A 21,705-nucleotide genomic window follows, 5' to 3' on the forward strand; every position below is an offset into this window, starting at 1 on the left:
ATGGTCCGGTCATTAAGGGGTTAAAAGTACAGTTACACTCATATAAACACTATCTGATAAATATTATTTTAAAAAAAAAAAAAAAAGCTCAGATATATGGTATAAGGTGTTTGAACAAAAAAAGGGCTGCAAAGGGCTTTAAAATATATTTGCATACATAGACATGTCTAAATATGTATGTATATATGTATATACAGTATATATATATATATATATATATATATATATATATATATATATATATATATATACAGTATATATATATATATATGTATAGACATAACGACTCCCTCAACATGGCGGCCGCCCAGCCTCCCAACTGTTACAATGTTTGTGGGCGTGAAGTCAGCACAACATCACGTGACCATGCCCCCTTCAGTAAAACACTCCCTGTCAGCTGTCTGCATATTCAATAAGGGAGAAGTATATGCATACACCTGCCATCTGTCAGTCATTATCATCCCCCTATAAAGCACTGCCTTACACACTACTCAGTACTCATTGAGTTTCCTTGTGAACAGTACTCTGCTTTTGGTTGCTCTGTATCCTGATTTTGACCCTTTGCCTGATTAACTACTTGTGAACCTTTGCTGCCTGCCTTGATCCTTTGCCTGATTAACCACTTGTAAACCTTTGCTGCCTGCCCTGACCTTTTGCCTGTTTAAGCGATTAAGAACCTTTCTGCCTGCACCGACCTTGGTTTGTATACTGGACTCTGATTTTGGATTACCCCTTTTCTGCTGTGAATTGTGCATGCCTATCCTGTTACAGAATTAAGCTCACTTATCACTATTATTGTGTGAACTATTATCATTGCTGAAAGCAGGCTTACCGTTTCTGCACTCATCCTGTAACTGGAGGCAAGTACCTTCTTTGTTATTTTTGTGATAGAAAAAGTGGGTGTAGTAAGGGCGCAAACTGCTAAGATACCAAAAAGTGTTTAAAAAAATATTTAAGAAAATTTTTGGAAAATAAATAAATTGATGAGGCTTTATATTGAATAGATATAAAAATATTTAATTTCATAAAAACACCACCATATGACTAAGCATAAAATATATAATACAACATTTAATAGAGACGTCTCTAACATAAACCGCTATGATCAATTATTCAGGATATATTTATTTGTTATGGAGTAGACAGAAAATAGAGATACTTGGTATCTTATCAGAGGCTAAATCTGTTTTTAGTTGTTAGATACAATAGTGCCAATAAACTATTTTCCGTGTTCTCTATACATTAGGTTGTATTCCTTACGAAAAAAACACAAAAATCTCTTGACAAAACGGTTTTCCTAATTTGTCAATGTTTACATAAAAATTAAAACAATTAGAAAATGTTCATAATAAAGCTAATTTTTTTGAAAAATGAATTTTACAGACCTCAGATTACAGACTGTGTCACTAACTCACTATATACAGTACCGGGGAGTTAAACAGTGTTACTATATATAGTAATAGGGGGTCAGACCATTTCACAGACTGTGGGCACAGGGTACCTCCTTTTGCAGTCATGTAATCTGATTCATATTTTTTTTTCTGTGTTAAATGTAAAAAAAAAAGATATGTATCAAATTCACCTTTTTTTGGGTGGGGTGGGGGGGCCTTCTTAGATTCTTGCACCTGGGCCCTGTGGTTTCTATAAACATCAAAAAACTCCAGCCACCAACTTCATTTAAAAGACCTTTATTTCTTCATCTTGGGTCCCAATCACAAACAACGTTTCAAGCCTGCACTGATTGGGACCCAAGATGAAGAAATAAAGGTCTTTTATATGAAGTTGGTGGCTGGAGTTTTTTGATGTTTATGGATACTGAAGAGACCTGGCAAGTCTACTACTCCGTGCCCCACTAAAAGAACGTACAGGTGTGCTGTTCCCACTATTTTGAATTTATTGAATATTCCCTGTGGTTTCTAGTTACGCCTCTGGCCTGGAGTAAATTTTTCTCTGCTTTCTTAGACCTTCTTCTCCTTTTGTTTCATTTTCTTGGGTTATGTGTATCCCCTGGTAAATTGGAGATGGATCCCGTTAAAACTAAAGCCATAATAACCTGGCCTGTTCCTTCAACAAAAGAGGGTGTACAATGCTTTCTAGGCTTCTATCATTTTTACCGGAAATTCACACGAGATTTTTCAAAATTAGTTCAGCCCATTACAGTATTAACCAAAAAAGACACCAAATTCTTCTGGTCACCACAGGCACAAAGGGCATTTGAAGAATTAAAGAGGTTATTCACCTCTTTCCCTATACTAATATTACCCATGGTCAATCAACCCTATTTCCTGGAGGTTGATGCTTCAGAAACAGCTGTTGCAGCAATATTATCACAATGTGCTGGTCCAAAGAATTTAATACATCCTGTGGCATATTTCTCTCGCTCCTTATCTTCAGCAGAAAGAAATTATGATGTTGAAGATAGAGAGTTATTGGCAATAAAATTGGTGCTAGAAGAATGGAGACATTTATAGGAAGGTACCAGTCATCAAGTAACCATTTATACTGATCATAGGAATCTGGAATATTTACAGTCTGCATGAAGATTAAAACCCAGGCAAGCAAGGTGGGCTTTGTTCTTTAGTTGTTTTTCTTTAATCATAACTTACAGACCTGGTTCAAGCAATGGTAAGGCCGATGCACTATCCCATATGATCAGTGGCGTATTAAGCTTTTGTGCTGCCCTAGGCACTCAAAATTCTGCTGCCCCCCTACCTTCCCCACCCCAAGGTTTTAGGCCTTTTTTAACCATAATATTTCATGCTATTTCCAAAGAAAATGTTATAATCCACTACTGGAGCTGTCTGCTACTGGGATAAAAACTGCTGAAATGTCACACAGACACAATATATGACAATATATAGAAAGATGTAATTTTATATAGTGAAAGTAATTAGAGACAAAAACAGTGACGGGTGGTAAAGTTTTGAGATAGTGAGCACCTAGGCTCCTCTCAAACTCTACAACTGTGAAACCCAACCACTGTACCTGCTTCATATTGTAACATCTGCACACAAATACATATAAACACACATCTATATTCACAATTTCCACACTGCAATCAAATCATCACTAAATTACATTCCCTATGCATAATGCAAGCAAATCCTTTATTTGAAAACTTATGGCGAGATTACGAGTTTGGCGTTAACAGGGGTGCGGGGCTAACAAGGCTTTTTTTTTACTAACACTACCTTAAGCCAACGCTGGTATTACAGGTTTTTTTAAACCTGACGTTAGCCGCAAAAAGGTGATCGTAGAGCAGAATTTAGCTCCACATCACACCTCAATACCAGCGTTGCTTACAGTAGCGGTAAGCTGGCTAAACGTGCTCGTGCACGATTTCCCCATAGGAAACAATGGAGCTGAGCTAACACCTGCAAAAAAGCAGCGTCCAGCTTCTAACACAGCCCCATTGTTTCCTATGGGAAAATAAAAAATATGTCTGCACCTAACACCCTAACATAAACCCTGAGTCTAAACACCCCTAGTCTTACACTTATTAACCCCTAATCTGCCGCCCCCGCTATCGCTGACACCTACATTATATTATTAACCCCTAAACTGCCGTTCCGGACACCGCTGCCACCTACATTATCCCGTATGGAGGACCACTTGTGCCTGACTGGGTGAAGACGGCTCAAGGTAGGGAGATCTTCAGGGGGTTAGAGTTAGGTATTTTAAGGGGGGATTGGGTGGGTTTTAGAGTAGGGGTGTGTGGGTTGTGGGTTTTAATGTTGGGGGGGTATTGTATTTTTTTTTTCAGGTAAAAGAGCTGATTACTTTGGGGCAATGCCCCGCAAAAGGCCCTTTTAAGGGCTATTTGTAATTTAGTATAGGGTAGGGAAATTTTATTATTTTGGGGGGCTTTTTTATTTTATTAGGGGGATAAGATTAGGTGTAATTAGTTTAAAATTATTGTATTTCTTTTTTAATTTTCTGTAATTTAGTATTTGTTTTTTTGTACTTTAGTTTATTGAATTTAATTGTAATTAATTGTAGGTAGTTTAGGTAATTTATTTAATGATAGTGTAGTGTTAGGTGTAATTGTAACTTAGGTTAGGTTTTATTTTACAGGTAAATTTGTATTTATTTTAGCTAGGTAGTTATTAAATAGTTAATAACTATTTAATAACTATTGTACCTAGTTAAAATAAATACAAAGTTGCCTGTAAAATAAATATAAATCCTAAGCTAGCTACAATGTAACTATTAGTTATATTGTAGCTATCTTGTGGTTTATTTTATAGGTAAGTATTTAGTTTTAAATAGGAATAATTTATTTAATTATGTTAAATTAATTTAGTTTAATTTAAATTATATTTAAGTTAGGGGGGTTCGGATTAGGTTTAGACAGGTTTAGGGGTTAATAAATTTAATATAGTAGCGGCGACATTGGGGGTGGCAGATTAGGGGTTAATAAATGTAAGTAGGTGTTGGCGATGTTAGGGACGGCAGATTAGGGGTTAATAAAATTTAACTAGTGTTTGCAAGGTGGGAGTGCGGCGGTTTAGGGGTTAATACATTTATTAAAGTGGCGGCGATGTCCGGTCGGCAGATTAGGGGTTAATAATTGTAGGTAGGTGGCGGCGATGTTGGGGGCGGCAGATTAGGGGTTATTAAATATAATGTAGTTGTCAGCGATGTTAGGGGCAGCAGATTAGGGGTTCATAAGTATAATGTAGGTGGCGGCGATGTCCGGTCGGCAAATTAGGGGTTACATTTTTTTATTATAGTGTTTGCGATGTGGGGGGCCTCGGTTTAGGGGTTAATAGATAGTTTATGGGTGTTAGTGTACTTTTTAGCACTTTAGTTAAGAGTTTTATGGGCTAACGCCGGAACATAAGACTCTGAACTACTGACTACTGATAGATTATGGTCAATCCTGTCCAGATCCTGGCTACCATGTTCTGAATGTGTTAGTTTTTCAAATGAAATATTTATTTGCAGTATAAGGTATCAACTGTTTGATATGGATAGCATGGGAGGGCAACTATTTAGTGCTTCTTGGCTCATACAGTCAGCAGCCTTAGGCATTTTATGATTAGTAAAAAAAGTGATAGAAAAAGGAGAAATAATGCTGAGCGTAGTTGTTGAAACAACACAGCCAGGGAGTGAAAAATGCTCATAAACCTATACTACTCTGTCACAGCATTACTACCATCTATTGTAAGTTATAGGAAAATGTATCTATTAGTACCCCATAGAAAAAATTAATTAGTTGCCAGGGTAATACAAGAAAATCCTTGGCAATTCAGGAGGATGAAATAACCCTCCTAGCAATATCGGTGTGATGGGGGGTGCTCACTGTCCTAATATAAGTCAAAAAAAGGGAGAAGAGAAAGTGGGCAGTAATAGAGCACTCAAGTCGTACTAATTAGTACATGATTAAGGTAGGAAAAGCCACCAAAGCGGGATATATATTAAAACCTAACATTTAATAATGACATGAATAAAATGTGTGGACTAACCATGTAGGTGTAAATAAAACTTACATTAAAAGTAAACACATAAAGGTGAGTACCAGTATTACTGAGTTTCCAAATTAGGGATCAAATAGAGGCAATGGCAATCCCTCAGGACCGTACAAACCAAAAAAGGGGCTCACGGACTGCACATGAATTTAACTACAAAAGAGGATTGACCTCATACCAATAATTTCTAAAAAGGGCAGTACTGGAGCGGTAAGTACCATTCTGAGACTGGAAAGCCAGGAGCCACAACACATTACCTCAATTTAAGATAGCTACCAAGGTCATCTTGAAATTACTATTCTGAGCACTATAATGATCAATATAATGTGGGTATTACTGGTCTCTGTTAGCGCCTGATGCGCATTTCGCTGTGTCTATGCTTTTTCAAAGGCTAGTCCGACTTGGGGAAGCCATCCTACCTACTTATAATAATCTTGTAGCCAATCAGGGATGCGGAAAGTAACACACCTATCACTAAGGCCCTCCTATTATTGGATAGGCGTATATCACGTGACTACAACGTCACTATTGTTTACATCACATTGAGTATTAAGCCTGTAGAAATGATAACAATACTAAGGTACAATGGCTTAAAATAATTGGAAAACCCCCAAAAAAGAAACAGAGTTTATTAAAAAAAAAAACAGTGTATCAAAGTGACAAGATGTAGATCAACATGCTTCATACATGAATTAAATGTAATATTGGTCTTATTATCATTAATGAAAAACACATCGATCCATTGCATCAGAGATTCTCCTGATTGCATGTCCCATATAACAAATCCATAATGAGCCACGATCTTTAACAGGAGATATAACAGATAAATGCGATATACAGAATGCATCAGTGATCACAAAAATAGTACATCCATATATTGTCTATTCATTTCAAAATCGTATGAGTATTTGATATTGGTTTTATTATCATTAATGAAAAACACATTGATCCATTACATCAAAGATTCTCCTGACTGCATGTCCCATATAATGAATCCATAATGAGCCACGATCTTTAATAGGAGATATAACAGAGTGTCGCATAGATAAATGCGACACACAGAATGCATCAGTGATCACAAAAATAGTAATGCGTCCATTTATTGTCTATTCAGTGTATTTGTTGTTGCCAATGGTTCACCTAGATTTAAATTGAAGTGAATCACAGTATCATAAAAAATAATACATGCAATTATGTTAAATTGAACCTGATTACAAGTTTTGTAATTTACAAATATTATAGTTGCAAGAAACAAGCTATGATGTATTCACACCACTTAATACACATCCTCAAATGTTAAGGCCGGCATATCATCAATACTCGATAGGTATCGTGTTTCTGAGGGAGAACAGATAATTGGGTTCTATACAATTCTATCAGAGAGTATCATAGTACTCTACCTCATATAAAACAGGTAATATTAATATGACAGTCATAATCAATGTTTAACACACATCCTACTTGAGATACCAAAATAATTTATATGACTCCATATTAGATAAATTAACCAAAGGATTAATAGTAGATTGGTTAGTATACCTGTTTAATTTGGTATTGAGGGCATTATATTGTTGAAGAATGGTGGTACTATCAACAAATTAATTCTGTATAGATTTGTATGATTACTAATGGACATAAAAATGTAGCATGATTTTACATTAGCTTATTTATAGGAAAGAGCCATAGCCATCTTGTTCATTAAGGCCTACAGGGGTTAAAGTATTAAAAGTATATTAAAGTAAAGCCAAAATATCCATCTACATTCTGCTTGTAAGAGCATAGTCTCAACATTTCCACCTCTAATACCAGGCTTGATTACCTGTAATACCGAGATTTTTAAATCTGGTTTGGTTCCATGTTTTTTTAGGTAATGTCGGGCAACGGGAGTGAGGCTTTTTTATCTTTTTTCTTATCACTTTCACAGTTTTTAATGCTTTTTATGTGTTCTCCGAATCTTATGCGCAGTTCACGTGTAGTTATCCCTATGTACCTTTTACCACATACACAGAGAAGACAATAGATCACATTTTTAGTTCTGCAATTTGCAAAACCAAACATTCTGTTAGTGCTGCCGGTAACTGTGATATATTCTCTCTCATTATGAACATATTTGCAATAACTGCGAGATCTACATGTATATGTTCCGCAGACATTTTTATTGCTGGGTTTTTTTTTCTGATAAAATGACTTCTGACTAATTTGTTACCAATTACCAATTATGGGGACTCTCCTCCAGCTAGTGCTGATTTTCCCCCCACAAAATGGGATATATCTTTGTCAGATTTGAGAATACCACAGTGACGGTTCAGTATGTCACTTATAGTTTGGTGGTCAGCATTAAATGTGGTTACAAATCGCATTTTGTCTTCAGAGACATTGTTTCTCTTTTTAGGAATTAATAATTGGTCTCTAGGAGTCCTTTTTGCTCTTTGATAGGCCTTCCGAATTACTCGGCAAGTATAACCCCTTTCTTTTAGACATAATTTTAGTTCTTTTGCTCTCTTGTTGAACACAAGATCATCAGTGCAATTCCTTCTGATTCTAAGGAATTCTCCTATTGGAATTGCTCTTTTTTTTTCTATTTTCTCTTTACTCAGATTGTATGTGAGATTTAGGTTCATATTGTTGGTATTCAGAATAGTTATGAATTCTTTAAACATTGTTTCACTACCTGTCCAGATTATGAACAGATCATCTATGTATCTGCACCAGAGACTGGTATGTTTAGTGTATTCAAATAGATCTTCATGGAAAACAATTTCCCTCTACCACCAGCCTAAGTAAATATTAGCATATGTGGGTGCACATGATGAACCCATGGCTGTGCCTTGGATCTGTAGATTAACATTGAATACAAAATAATTGTGCTTCAACACAAAATTGAGTAGAGTTAGGATGAATTTGTTATGTTGTTGTTTGTCAGTAGACTCCATACTGAGAAAATAATTGACTGCTCCACAACCTTTTGCATGCTTGATTGATGTGTACAGCGAATCCACATCGCATGTTATTAGGATGGCTTGTTTCTCTACTGATAACTCATTGATCTTATTTTATTATTGGTTATTTGTAGGGCGCCAACAGATTCCGCAGCGCTATAAACAAAGGGGAGTATAAAACAATTAAGGGATAAAGTGGGTAGAGGGCCCTGCCAAGAGTTGCACTGTTGTAATCCACTCTTAAGAAGGTGATCTACAAACAGCTGGGCTTTTAGGCTTACATGCTAAGGGGGTTCAGGGGATAGCAATGGAGGAATGGAACTGGTATAAAGTAAGGTTAGCATAGGTTGTATGCATCCTTGATCTTGCTTAAGATGTCCATCGTATCTCTAATGAAAGACAGTAAAGACCAAACAATATCTCGTAAGTATAAATCCAAGAATCTACTTGCTTGTTCACATAGACTGCCAATGCTACAATTGGTCTCCCTGGTGGTTTGTTCTTATTTTTGTGAACTTTCGGTAACAGATATAAAGTTGCTACTTTTGGATTCTTTTTGGCTAAATAAGCCTTCCATTGTAGCATTGTCAATCATGGTATTATATTCTGTTAGGAATTGAGCAGTGGGATTCGAGAATAAATGTTTGTAGCATTTCTTATCCAAAAGTTGTCTATTCACTTCCAATATGTAATTCTCTTTCTCCCAAATAACAATGTTACAACCCTTGTCCGAGGGTTTGACTAAAATATCGTCCCAAGAGGTAATTAAGTTTAAAGCCTCAGTTTCATCTTTACTTATGTTAGAAATTTTAGTTTCTTTAATTTTTAAAAAATCTTCCATAACCATTTTCAGGAATACTTGGATCTGAGGGACTTTATTTAGTGGTGGCATGAATTTTGATTTTGTTCTCAGTTTTTTATCCATCTACAAAGGAAAACATGTGGACTAGTTTCTCTATTTGTGGCTAGAAAACTTATAGCATTCCAGGGCAATTTCCCTATGAGAAATCGATGGATGAATTTCAGCAAGTTCTAGGTTCTACGTTCATGTGTTGTCTTGAATTTTTTTGTTGTTTTGTTTTTAAATAGTGTGAATGACAAAAACATCAACTATATCATTGGGATACATTTTCATAAAGTATGTAGACAGACTTTGCTTTAGCAATAATAAAACAGAGAAAGTTTGCTGTATAAAAGGAATAAGCCAATCACATTGTAAAACTGTAACTACAGCAGGCACCTCCGGAAAGCAATGGAATCAAGTCTATTAGGCTCATTTGCATGCGGATACCTAGGATGCTTTATGCCTGAGAGAGTCCTGCTATATTAATTTGTGCACTGCAGTGAGTGACCATGACCCAACTCCTCTAAGTGACTCTCCTCCAGTCCACTGTCCAGCGATGCAATCCATTTTCACTCCTACAGTGCCACCTGGGAGATCACCTGCGCGTGTGTAAATGGCTCTGGTAGAAAGCCGGTCATGTGACCGTTTGGGGGTAAGCCGCCCCGTCCGACAAAATATTTTTTTTATAGCCACTTCCACACAGTCAGTACCCAGCATTATTTACTGCTCTCTGTCCCTCTCTCCCCAGCAGTACCTCAGCACTCTCTACACTGCTTTGCTGATGAGACTTGAATAGGCGACATCCCTGATTGCTTACTCATTCTAAAGTGCCCCCAAAATCTGCTGACCTAGGCACGGGCCTTCTTGGCCTAGGCCTTAATACGCCCCTGCGTATGATTGATAATAGCCCAAGAACACATAAATCTCTAAACCTATCTTGTAGAAAGAATGCTTTTTAGCAACCTCTACTAATTTATGGGAAAAAATCAAGTTCTATAATGATAACCACGATATACCAAATACTATTCCTCCTCTGCGACTACAAAATGGTCTTTACCTTTATAAGGATAAGATATACGTTCCTCCAAAATCTATCCCAGAATTTCTACAATACTATCACAACACCCCTTTAGGTGGTCACAGTGGGGTCAAGACCAAAGACCTTGTTTGTCGTAAGTTCTGGTGGCCTACACTTCCCAAGGATGTAATCTCCTATGTATCTGCCTGCCCTATATGTGCCAGAGCTAAGAGCCCACGCAAAAAACCTTCAGGACTTTTAAGACAATTGCCTTTTCCTAGTAAACCCTGTGATGATATATCCATGGATTTTATTGTAGAACTTCCTAAAGCACAAGGATATAATACCATTATTGTCATCATAGATCGATTTAGCAAAATGGAACATTTCATTTCCACTAAATGACTTTCTACAGCTAGTCAAACTGCTACTTTATTCATCAATGAAATCTTCTGACTGCATGGGATACCAGAATCCATTGTCTCAGATAGAGGTACGCAATTTACCTCCAGGTTTTGGACCTCGTTCTGCCAAGGATTACATATTCAAAGATCTTTATCTACAGCCTTCCACCCTCAATTGAATGGACAAACAGAACATACAAATCAAACTTTAGAGCAGTATTTAGGATGTCTTGTTTCACATCTTCAAGATGACTAGAATCAGTTTTTAGCCCTAGCTGAGTTTGCCTACAACAATCAGATACACTCTTCCATTGTTACTTCTCCATTCTTTGCTAATTATGGATATCATCCTTTGATGTTACCTGGATCCCCCATAATCACTCCTGTTCCTGAGGCTGATAACCGAATTGATTCTCTGAGCACAAATTTCAAGTTTATTAGAAAAACTTTACTTAAATCTCAAGAGAGTTTCAAACATTATGCAGATCGTCACTGTAATCCTGCTCCTATATATAAAATAGGTGACAGGGTATGGTTATCAACTGTAAACCTAAAAATACAATGCCCTTTTAAGAAACTCGGCCCTTGATTCATTGGACCTTTTGAAATAATCAGAATCATCTCACCTAATGCTGTTAAGCTGCATCTTCCAAATAGATACAAAATACACCCAGTATTTCATACTTCTTTATTGAAAACAGCAATACCAGATTCCTTTACTTCCAGAACTCCAGCCCCTCCTGATCCTATCATGATTGATGGTGTTGAAGAATTTGAACTACAGGATATACTAGACTCTCGCCTACGCAGAGGCCGTCTAGCATACATTATTCATTGGCGTGGATATGGTCCTGAGTTGAGATCTTGGATGGCTGTAGATGATGTTCACACTCCCATATGTGTCTGATCCTTTCATAGGAAATACCCAGAGAAACCTGGTTCCTATAGCCCCCTGAGGGCTCACCTTAGGAGGGGGCACTGTAATGATGCGGTTGGTCTTACCGCTATCACTCCGCTGCAGAAGGATTTCTCAGGGAGAAGATCACACAGAGAGCAGTATGACTCTCTCAACATGGCGGCCGCTGTTACAATGTTTGTGGGCGTGATCGTGAGATCAGCACATCACGTGACCACGCCCCCTTCAGTAAACACTCCATCAGCTGTCAGTCTGCGTATTCAATAAGGGAGAAGTATATGCACACACCTCCTGCTAGCTGTCAATCATTATCATCCCCCTATAAAGCACTGACATACACACTACTCAGTACTCAGTACAGTAGTTATTGAGTGAGTTTCCTTGTGAACAATACTCTGCTTTTGGTTGCTCTGTATCCTGATTTTTACCTTTTGCCTGATAACCAATGGTGAACCTTTGCTGCCAGCCTTGACCCTTTGCCTGATTAACCACTTGTGAACCTTTGCTGCCTACCCTGACCTTTTGCCTGTTTAACTGATTAAGAACCTTGCTGCCTGCACCGACCTTGGTTTGTATACTGGACTCTGATTTTGGATTACCCCTATTCTGCTGTGAATTGTGCATGCCTATCCTGTTAAAGAATCAAGCCCACTTACCGCTATTATTGTGTGAACTATTATCATTGCTGAAGCTGGGCTTACCGTTACTACACTCATCTTGTAACTGGAGGCAAGTACCTACTTTGTTATTTTTGTGATACTTATACCACTTCCCAAGCTATTGGGGTCCTATCTGGTTTCTGATCCTGACAGCCACCCCTGTTTTCTCCTTAGTATCTCAAAACATGAGTACCATGCGGGGCAGCTATGGTGCACTGTGTGAATTGCACACAGCGAGTGGACATAGCAGGTATGATTGAAAGGAGGAGTGTAGTGATTAGTGTGATCAATTCAAGAACCTGAGCATGTGAGGGAGCATGGGATAGCCTGTTTGAATGAGCCCAAGATGATAATCCTGTAATGTCTGTAATTAATTTTGTAATGATGATAATGATTAAACAAATAAAATAAAAAATAAAATAAAAAAACATCTACCAGGTCTGCTATGAACTTCCTTTTCTAGCTGCATTCTCTTTCTGCATCTCCTCTCTCTCTCTCTCTCTCTCTCTCTCTCTTTTCTCCTCACTATATCACTGAGTCCTCTCTTCTTCTGCCCCTTTTCTTTTTTTTCTCCTTTTCTCTCTCCCCTCCCTTCTCACTCTTTCTATTCACTATCTCTCTGTCTCTCTCTTTCTCCACACCCTCCTTCCTTCTCTCCTTTCTATCTTTTCATGCTCTCCCTTATCTCTCTCTGCCCATCTCTATTCTATAAACACTCTCTCCCATTTCATTTCTGGTTTTTCTCCACTTTCTCACACTCTTTCTTCAATCTCCGGACATTACATTAATCCGCTCCGCACCCGTGAGTACCTATTTGGGGCTTTAGTTTTTAGTTTTTGGGGGGGGGTTTGTTTTTTTAGATTAGGGTTCATTGAGCAATTTGCAAAAGAGCTGAATGCCCTTTTAAGGGCAGTGAAAAAGAGCTGAATGCCCTTTTAAGGGCAATGCCCATACAAATGCCACTTTAGGGGCAATGGGTAGTTTAGGTTTATTAGTGTTAGTTTTTTTTATTTTGGGGGTTTGGTGGGTGGGGGGTTTTACTGTTAGGGAGGACTTTGTTTATTTTTAATGTAAAAGAGCTGATTTCTTTAGGGCAATGCCCTACTAAAAGCATTTTAATGACTATTGGTAGTTTATTCTTAGATTAGGGGGTGTTTTTATTTTGGGGGGGCTTTTTTATTTTCATAGGGATTAGGTTTAATTTTTTTTTTTTTTTGGATAGTGTTGTTTATTATTTTTTTGTAATGTTAGCCTTTTTTATTTTCTGTAATTTTATATTAATGTAATGTAATTTTTTTATTTTAATTGTAATGTAGTATTTTTTTTATGTAATTAAGGGGTTAATTTAGGGGGTGTTAGGTTAGGGGGCTTAGTCATTAAATTAGTTTTTTGCGTTGTGGGGGTTGGCAGTTAATAGGTAAATTAGGTTTAATGCGTTGTGGGGGGGGTTGGTGGATTAGGGGTTAATAGATGTATTAGGTAGTTTGCAATGTTGTGGTTGGCTGATTTAGGGGTTAATAATTTTATTGGGGTTTTTTTTTTCTTAATACTTCGTGTGGGCGGTTAGTTTATTTTTTTCTTAATAGTTCGTACGGACAGTTTTTTTTGTTTTTTTTTAAATACTTATTGCGGGCGGTTCGGTTTTTTTTTTTTATTACTTATTGCAGACGGTTAGGGTTTTTTTTAATAATTGTTGCGGGCGGTTATTTTTTGTTGTTGTAATGCTCCGTTTGCCTTTGCTGCATCCCGCTGGATTCCGAAAATGGGAGGATGGCACCCTGCCATTTTCGGAATCCACCTGGATGCAGCGAATTCTGTTGGCTGCCTCGCGCTGCCAACATTCCTTTGAGGATGCATGCGCAACTGGCGACGGTGACGGACGCATTACAAACGCGATTATAGTATAGATACATATCTCTATATTTATCTATCTATACATAACTAGATATCTATTCTTATAGATATAGAGGTATGTATATCTATTTTACATTAACAGTATCATATATATATATATATATATATATATATATATATATATATATATATATATTTATATACGTATATAGGAAGTAGGAGCCAGCACTCTCTGGTCTTAATACAAAAGAAGATTTATTCAGTGACATTTCAGGGAATACTCCCCTTCCTCAGACCAATGTACAATACAGTGAAGAAAACATTTATACCTGCACATCAGACCCTCCCCCTGTGATAAAAACGCCAAAGATAGTTGCCAGGCAACCAATTCTTTGTAAATAAACACAATGTCAATTTATACAGTGTAACAAAATATATACATATATAAATACAAAGTGTCCTTGTTTAAACTCTATGCCTATACAGAGAAGCATCTATATCATAGTAGCGGCACATCAGGCAGGCAAAGAACTGTATAAAATGTTATAAAATATTTGCTGGGAATTGTTAATACGTCCACGATTGTGGGTATGCAGACCAACACACATAGGCCTCTAGTTATCAACAGGTCTTGTTACCTGCCTTCGCCGGCCCAATACGCCCACCTAAGCTCGCCTACCATCGCTGCCGCGGACCTGAAAAATCTCGCCAAAGTTATCAATAAAGCTGTCAAAAAGCTGCGCACCAAGTACGAGGCGATGAGCAGCGGAATGTTTTAGTTATCACTCATCCGATCTCGCTGCTCTTCGGCTTTTTCCCAGCTTTATTGACAAGCTGTCACTAAGCACCCACACTAACTATACTGTTCTACCCCCTATACCGGCGCCCCTGGAGCCCCCCGCAACTAAATAAAGTTAGTAACCCCTAAACCGCCGATCCTAGACCCCGCCGCAACTCTTATAAATGTATTAACCCCTAAACCGTCGTTCCCGGAGCCCACCGCCACTCTAATAAACTGATTAACCCCTAAACCGCCGCTCCCGGACCCCGCCGCCACCTACATAATACCTACTAACCCCTATCCTACCCCCCTATACCGCCGCCACCTATAATAAATTTATCAACCCCTATCCTGCCAATCCCGTACCCCGCCGCAACGAAATAAATTGTTTAACCCCTAAACCGCCACTCCCGGACCCCACCACCACCTATATTAAACGTATTAACCCCTAATCTGCCCCCCTACACCGTTGCCACCTATAATAAATGTATTATCCCCTATCCTGCCCCCCTATACCGCCGCAACTATAATAAAATTATTAACCCCTAAACCTAAGTCTAACCCTAACCCTAACACCCCCCTAACTTAAATATTAATTAAATACATCTAAATAAATATTATTCTTATTAACTAAATTAATCCTATTTAAAACTAAATACTTACCTTTAAAATAAACCCTAATATAGCTACAATATAAATAATAATTACTTTGTAGCTATTTTAGGATTTATATTTATTTTACAGGTAACTTTGTATTTATTTTAGCTAGTTAGAATAGTTCTTAAATAGTTATTAACTATTTAATAACTACCTAGCTAAAAGAAATACAAAATTACCTGTAAAATAAATCCTAACCTATGTTACAATTAAACCTAACACTACACTATCATTAAATTAATTAAATAAATTACCTACAAATAACTACAATTAAATACAATTAAATAAACTAACTAAAGTACAAAAAATAAAAAAAACTAAGTTACAAAAAATAAAAAAAATAAGTTACAAACATTTCAAAAATATTACAACAATTTTAAGCTACTTACACCTAATCTAAGCCCCCTAATAAAATAACAAAGCCCCCCAAAATAAAAAAAATGCCCTACCCTATTCTACATTAAATAGTTAACAGCTCTATTACCTTACCAGCCCTTAAAAGGGCCTTTTGCGGGGCATGCCCCAAAGAATTCAGCTCTTTTGCCTGTAAAAAAAAAAATACAACCCCCCCAACATTAAAACCCACCACCCACATACCCCTAATCTAACCCAAACCCCCCTTAAATAAACCTAACACTACCCCCCTGAAGATCATCCTACCTTTAGCCATCTTCAGCCAGCCGACCACCGATGGAACAGAAGAAGACATCCGGAGCGGCAGAAGTCATCATCCAAGGGGCGCTGAAGAAGTCTTCCATCCGATTGAAGTCATCATCCAAGGGGAGCTGAAGAAGTCTTCCATCCAATTGAAGTCATCATCCAGGCGGCGTCTTCAATCTTCATCCATCCGGAGCGAAGCAGAGCCATCTTCAGACGAGCCAACGCGGAGCCATCTTCTTCCACCGACGACTGAACGACGAATGACGGTTCCTTTAAGTGACGTCATTCAAGATGGCGTCCCTCGAATTCCGATTGGCTGATTCCGATTGGAATTAAGATAGGAAAAATCTGATTGGCTGATTAAATCAGCCAATCAGATTGAAGTTCAATCAGATTGGCTGATCCAATCAGCCAATCAGATTGAGCTTGCATTCTATTGGCTGATCGGAACAGATCCAATTGAACTTCAATCTGATTGGCTGATTTAATCAGCCAATCAGATTTTTCCTACCTTAATTCCGATTGGCTGATAGAATGCTATCAGCCAATCGGAATTCAAGGGACGCCATCTTGGATGACGTCACTTAAAGGAACCGTCATTCGTCGTTCAGTCGTCGGTGGAAGAAGATGGCTCCGCGTTGGCTCGTCTGAAGATGGCTCCGCTCCACTCCGGATGGATGAAGATTGAAGACGCCGCCTGGATGATGACTTCAATCGGATGGAAGACTTCTTCAGTGCCCCTTGGATGAAGACTTTGGCCGCTGCGGATCTCCTCTTCTGTTCCATCGGTGGTCAACTGGCTGAAGACGGCTAAAGGTAGGATGATATTTAGGGGGGTAGTGTTAGGTTTATTTAAGGGGGGTTTGGGTTAGATTAGGGGTATGTGGGTGGTGGGTTTTAATGTTGGGGGGGTTGTATTTTTTTTTACAGGCAAAAGAGCTGAATTCTTTGGGGCATGCCCTGCAAAAGGCCCTTTTAATGGCTGGTAAGGTAATAGAGCTGTTAACTATTTAATGTATAATAGGGTAGGGCATTTTTTTTATTTTGGGGGGCTTTATTTTATTAGGGGGCTTAGATTAGGTGTAAGTAGCTTAAAATTGTTGTAATATTTTTTAAATGTTTGTAACTTATTTTTTTTATTTTTTGTAACTTAGTTTTTTTTATTTTTTGTACTTTAGTTAGTTTATTTAATTGTATTTAATTGTAGTTATTTGTAGTTAATTTATTTAATTAATTTAATGATAGTGTAGTGTTAGGTTTAATTGTAATTTAGGTTAGGATTTATTTTACAGGTAATTTTGTATTTCTTTTAGCTAGGTAGTTATTAAATAGTTAATAACTATTTAAGAACTATTCTAACTAGCTAAAATAAATACAAAGTTACCTGTAAAATAAATATAAATCCTAAAATAGCTACAATGTAATTATGAATTACATTGTAGCTATCTTAGGGTTTATTTTACAGGTAAGTATTTAGTTTTAAATAGGAATAATTAATTTAATGATATTATAGTGTTAGGTGTAATTGTAACTTAGGTTAGGATTTATTTTACAGGTAAATGTCTCTTCATTTTAGCTAGGTAGCTATTAAATAGTTATTAACTATTTAATAGCTATTGTACCTAGTTAAAATAAATTGAAATTTGCCTGTAAAATAAAAATAAATCCTAAAATAGCTACAATATAATAATTATTTATATTGTAGCTATATTAGGGTTTATTTTAAAGGTATTTATTTTTAAATAGGATTAATTTAGTTAATAAGAGTTATAATATTTAGATGTATTTAATTAATATTTAAGTTAGGGGGGTGTTAGGGTTAGGGTTAGACTTAGGTTTAGGGGTTAATAATTTTATTATAGTTGCGGCGGTGTAGGGGGGCAGGATAGGGGTTAATAAATTTATTATAGGTGGCGACGGTGTAGGGGGGCAGATTAGGGGTTAATAAATTTATTATAGGTGGCGACGGTGTAGGGGGGGCAGGATAGGGGTTAATACATTTATTATAGGTGGCGACGGTGTAGGGGAGGCAGATTAGGGGTTAATACGTTTAATATAGGTGGCGGCGGGGTCCAGGAGCAGCAGTTTAGGGGTTAATAAGTTTATTAGAGTGGCGGTGGGCTCCAAGAGCGGCGGTTTAGGGGTTAACATATTTATTATAGTTGCGGCGGGGTCTAGGAGCGGCGGTTTAGGGGTTAATAAGTTTATTACAGTGGCGGTGGACTCCGGGAGCGGAGGTTTAGGGGGTAATAAATGTATTTAGTTGCGGCGGTGTAGGGGGGGACAGATTAGGGGTGTTTAGACTAGGGGTACATGTTAGGGTGTTAGGTGCAGACATTTCCCATAGGAATCAATGGGATGTTGGGCAGCATCGAACATGAACTTTTGCTATGGTCAGACTCCCATTGATTCCTATGGGATCCGCCGCCTCCAGGGCGGCAGATTGAAAACCAGGTACGCTGGGCTGGAAAAGTGCCGAGCGTACCTGCTAGTTTTTTGATAACTAGCAAAAGTAGTCAGATTGTGCCGAACTTGTGTGCGAAACATCTGGAGTGACGTAAGAATTGATCTGTGTCGGACTGAGTCCGGCGGATCGAAGCTTACGTCACTAAATTCTACTTTTGCCGGTGTGTAGGGCTTGATAACTAAGGCGAATCAGCCTCACCACAAATACGCTGCGGAATTCCAGCATATTTGAGGTTGACGGCTTGATAACTAGGAGCCAGTGTAACAACTGATATCTACAGGTCAAGGCAATACAGAGGTATATCAACATTAAGGTGCTATACACCCTCATTTATCATTGGGCAGAACAAATTAACACAAACCGGAATCATTACACAGTTATATTGTGCATAATGCGTTGAAAACACACTTACTTTCAGTTTGCGATGCAGTAGAGGGTGAGGAGAGGGCAAGCCCCTATAGAGGCTACAACAGATCATACTGAGACTGACTACAAATAAATAAATAAAATGAAACATTGTAGGATAGCAGAAGAGACCTACATTAAACATGTGTCAACCGTGGTTCTAGCAGATCTATACAGTCCCATACTGAAAAAAGAAGCGGAGTGGATTTACAAATTGAGCACTATCCACCCAAGAGGCCTTAATATGGGTATTGACTGGCATTGCTTCCTATGAACTAGTTGGCACCTGTGATGGAAATTAACATTTGCTTCCTTTTAATTAGTTGGCTACTATGATGGAGACCCTAGATACAGCGTCGGCCAGACCCTGTTGTGGAACGGTCCCTTATCCTGCACCAGACATTCACATGGACATGTTTTGTATAGGGTTATGTACTTAGTTAGGCATGTCTTGTACATTGTTGTGTATTTGTGACCAGGGTCTTTGTACTGATGGGCCCACATGTAGCAGTAATATTGGGTCTGAGACACATGATTGGGATCCCCTTTTACATAGGGGCTTTATTTTAGTTTTGGGGAGCATAAACATTTCCCCATTCTACCCTACCATCTAGTGGTTAGATCCCTTTCTCCTCCCACTGTCTAAGTTAGTGGGTTAACACAGCTTTTGATCTTTTTGACACAGGAGTGACATGCCACGATAGAGGATGAGCTTTGCACACATTTGTTTACTAATTCAGTGACTACATTTATTCCCTGACTTATTGCGCAAGTGCGTGCAAGCCCTGTTTACAGTGTGGGACTGTATAGATCTGTTAGAACCACGGTTGACACATGTTTAATGTAGGTCTCTTTTGCTATCCCACGATGTTTTCATTTTGTTTAATTTTATTTTTTTATTTGTTTGTAGTCAGTCTCAGTATGATCTGTTGTAGCCTCTATAGGGGCTTGCCCACCGCTACCTATCGGGTGACTGATCCCGGTGTTTGGGGGTGTTCTAGTTGCGTGAGACTCTTGCGTGGTACATCATTACCGGTGTATGTTGTCCCATGGCCTTACACTCCCTGGATAACATTAGGCTGCTTTTATAAATGTATGCGCATTCTTAGGAGGTAGTGATACTAGTTGTGCCCTCTCCTCACCCTATACTGCATCGCAAACTGAAAGTAAGTGTGTTTTCAACGCATTATGCGCACTATAACTGTGTAATGATTCCGTTTTCTGTTAACTTGTTCTGCCCAATGATAAATGAGGGTGTATAGGACCTTAATGTAGATATACCTCATTATTGGCTTGACCTGTAGATATCGGTTGTTACTATGTATGTTGGTCTGCATAACCACAATCGTGGGCATATTAACAATTCCCAGCAAATATTTTATGAAATTTTATACAGTTCTTTGCCTGCCTGATGTGCCGCTACTATGATATACAGGGAGTGCAGAATTATTAGGCAAATGAGTATTTTAACCACATCATCCTCTTTATGCATGTTGTCTTACTCCAAGCTGTATAGGCTCGAAAGCCTACTACCAATTAAGCATATTAGGTGATGTGCATCTCTGTAATGAGAAGGGGTGTGGTCTAATGACATCAACACCCTATATCAGGTGTGCATAATTATTAGGCAACTTCCTTTCCTTTGGCAAAATGGGTCAAAAGAAGGACTTGACAGGCTCAGAAAAGTAAAAAATAGTGAGATATCTTGCAGAGGGATGCAGCACTCTTAAAATTGCAAAGCTTCTGAAGCGTGATCATCAAACAATCAAGCGTTTCATTCAAAATAGTCAACAGGGTCGCAAGAAGCGTGTGGAAAAACCAAGGCGCAAAATAACTGCCCATGAACTGAGAAAAGTCAAGCGTGCAGCTGCCAAGATGCCACTTGCCACCAGTTTGGCCATATTTCAGAGCTGCAACATCACTGGAGTGCCCAAAAGCACAAGGTGTGCAATACTCAGAGACATGGCCAAGGTAAGAAAGGCTGAAAGACGACCACCACTGAACAAGACACACAAGCTGAAACATCAAGACTGGGCCAAGAAATATCTCAAGACTGATTTTTCTAAGGTTTTATGGACTGATGAAATGAGAGTGAGTCTTGATGGGCCAGATGGATGGGCCCGTGGCTGGATTGGTAAAGGGCAGAGAGCTCCAGTCCGACTCAGACGCCAGCAAGGTGGAGGTAGAGTACTGGTTTGGGCTGGTATCATCAAAGATGAGCTTGTGGGGCCTTTTCGGGTTGAGGATGGAGTCAAGCTCAACTCCCAGTCCTACTGCCAGTTTCTGGAAGACACCTTCTTCAAGCAGTGGTACAGGAAGAAGTCTGCATCCTTTAAGAAAAACATGATTTTCATGCAGGACAATGCTCCATCACACGCGTCCAAGTACTCCACAGCGTGGCTGGCAAGAAAGGGTATAAAAGAAGAAAATCTAATGACATGGCCTCCTTGTTCACCTGATCTGAACCCCATTGAGAACCTGTGGTCCATCATCAAATGTGAGATTTACAAGGAGGGAAAACAGTACACCTCTCTGAACAGTGTCTGGGAGGCTGTGGTTGCTGCTGCACGCAATGTTGATGGTGAACAGATCAAAACACTGACAGAATCCATGGATGGCAGGCTTTTGAG

The 21,705-nt window shown here is 38.4% G+C and overlaps 1 long non-coding RNA gene across 3 annotated transcripts in view; it reads left to right on the top strand.

Annotated features, from left to right (window-relative positions):
- Positions 1–516: 516 nt before the first annotated feature.
- LOC128645899 (uncharacterized) overlaps positions 517–21,705 on the top strand; it is a 119,417-nt gene continuing 98,228 nt past the window's right edge. Inside the window, exon 1 of one of the 3 annotated variants that reach the window (XR_008400155.1) lies at positions 517–699. This is a non-coding gene — a long non-coding RNA (uncharacterized LOC128645899). The other 2 variants (XR_008400154.1, XR_008400153.1) reach the window with 2 other exon arrangements.

The sequence above is a fragment of the Bombina bombina genome, chromosome 1 (assembly GCF_027579735.1).
Source record: "Bombina bombina isolate aBomBom1 chromosome 1, aBomBom1.pri, whole genome shotgun sequence".
In the NCBI taxonomy this organism is placed as follows: Eukaryota; Metazoa; Chordata; class Amphibia; order Anura; family Bombinatoridae; genus Bombina; species Bombina bombina.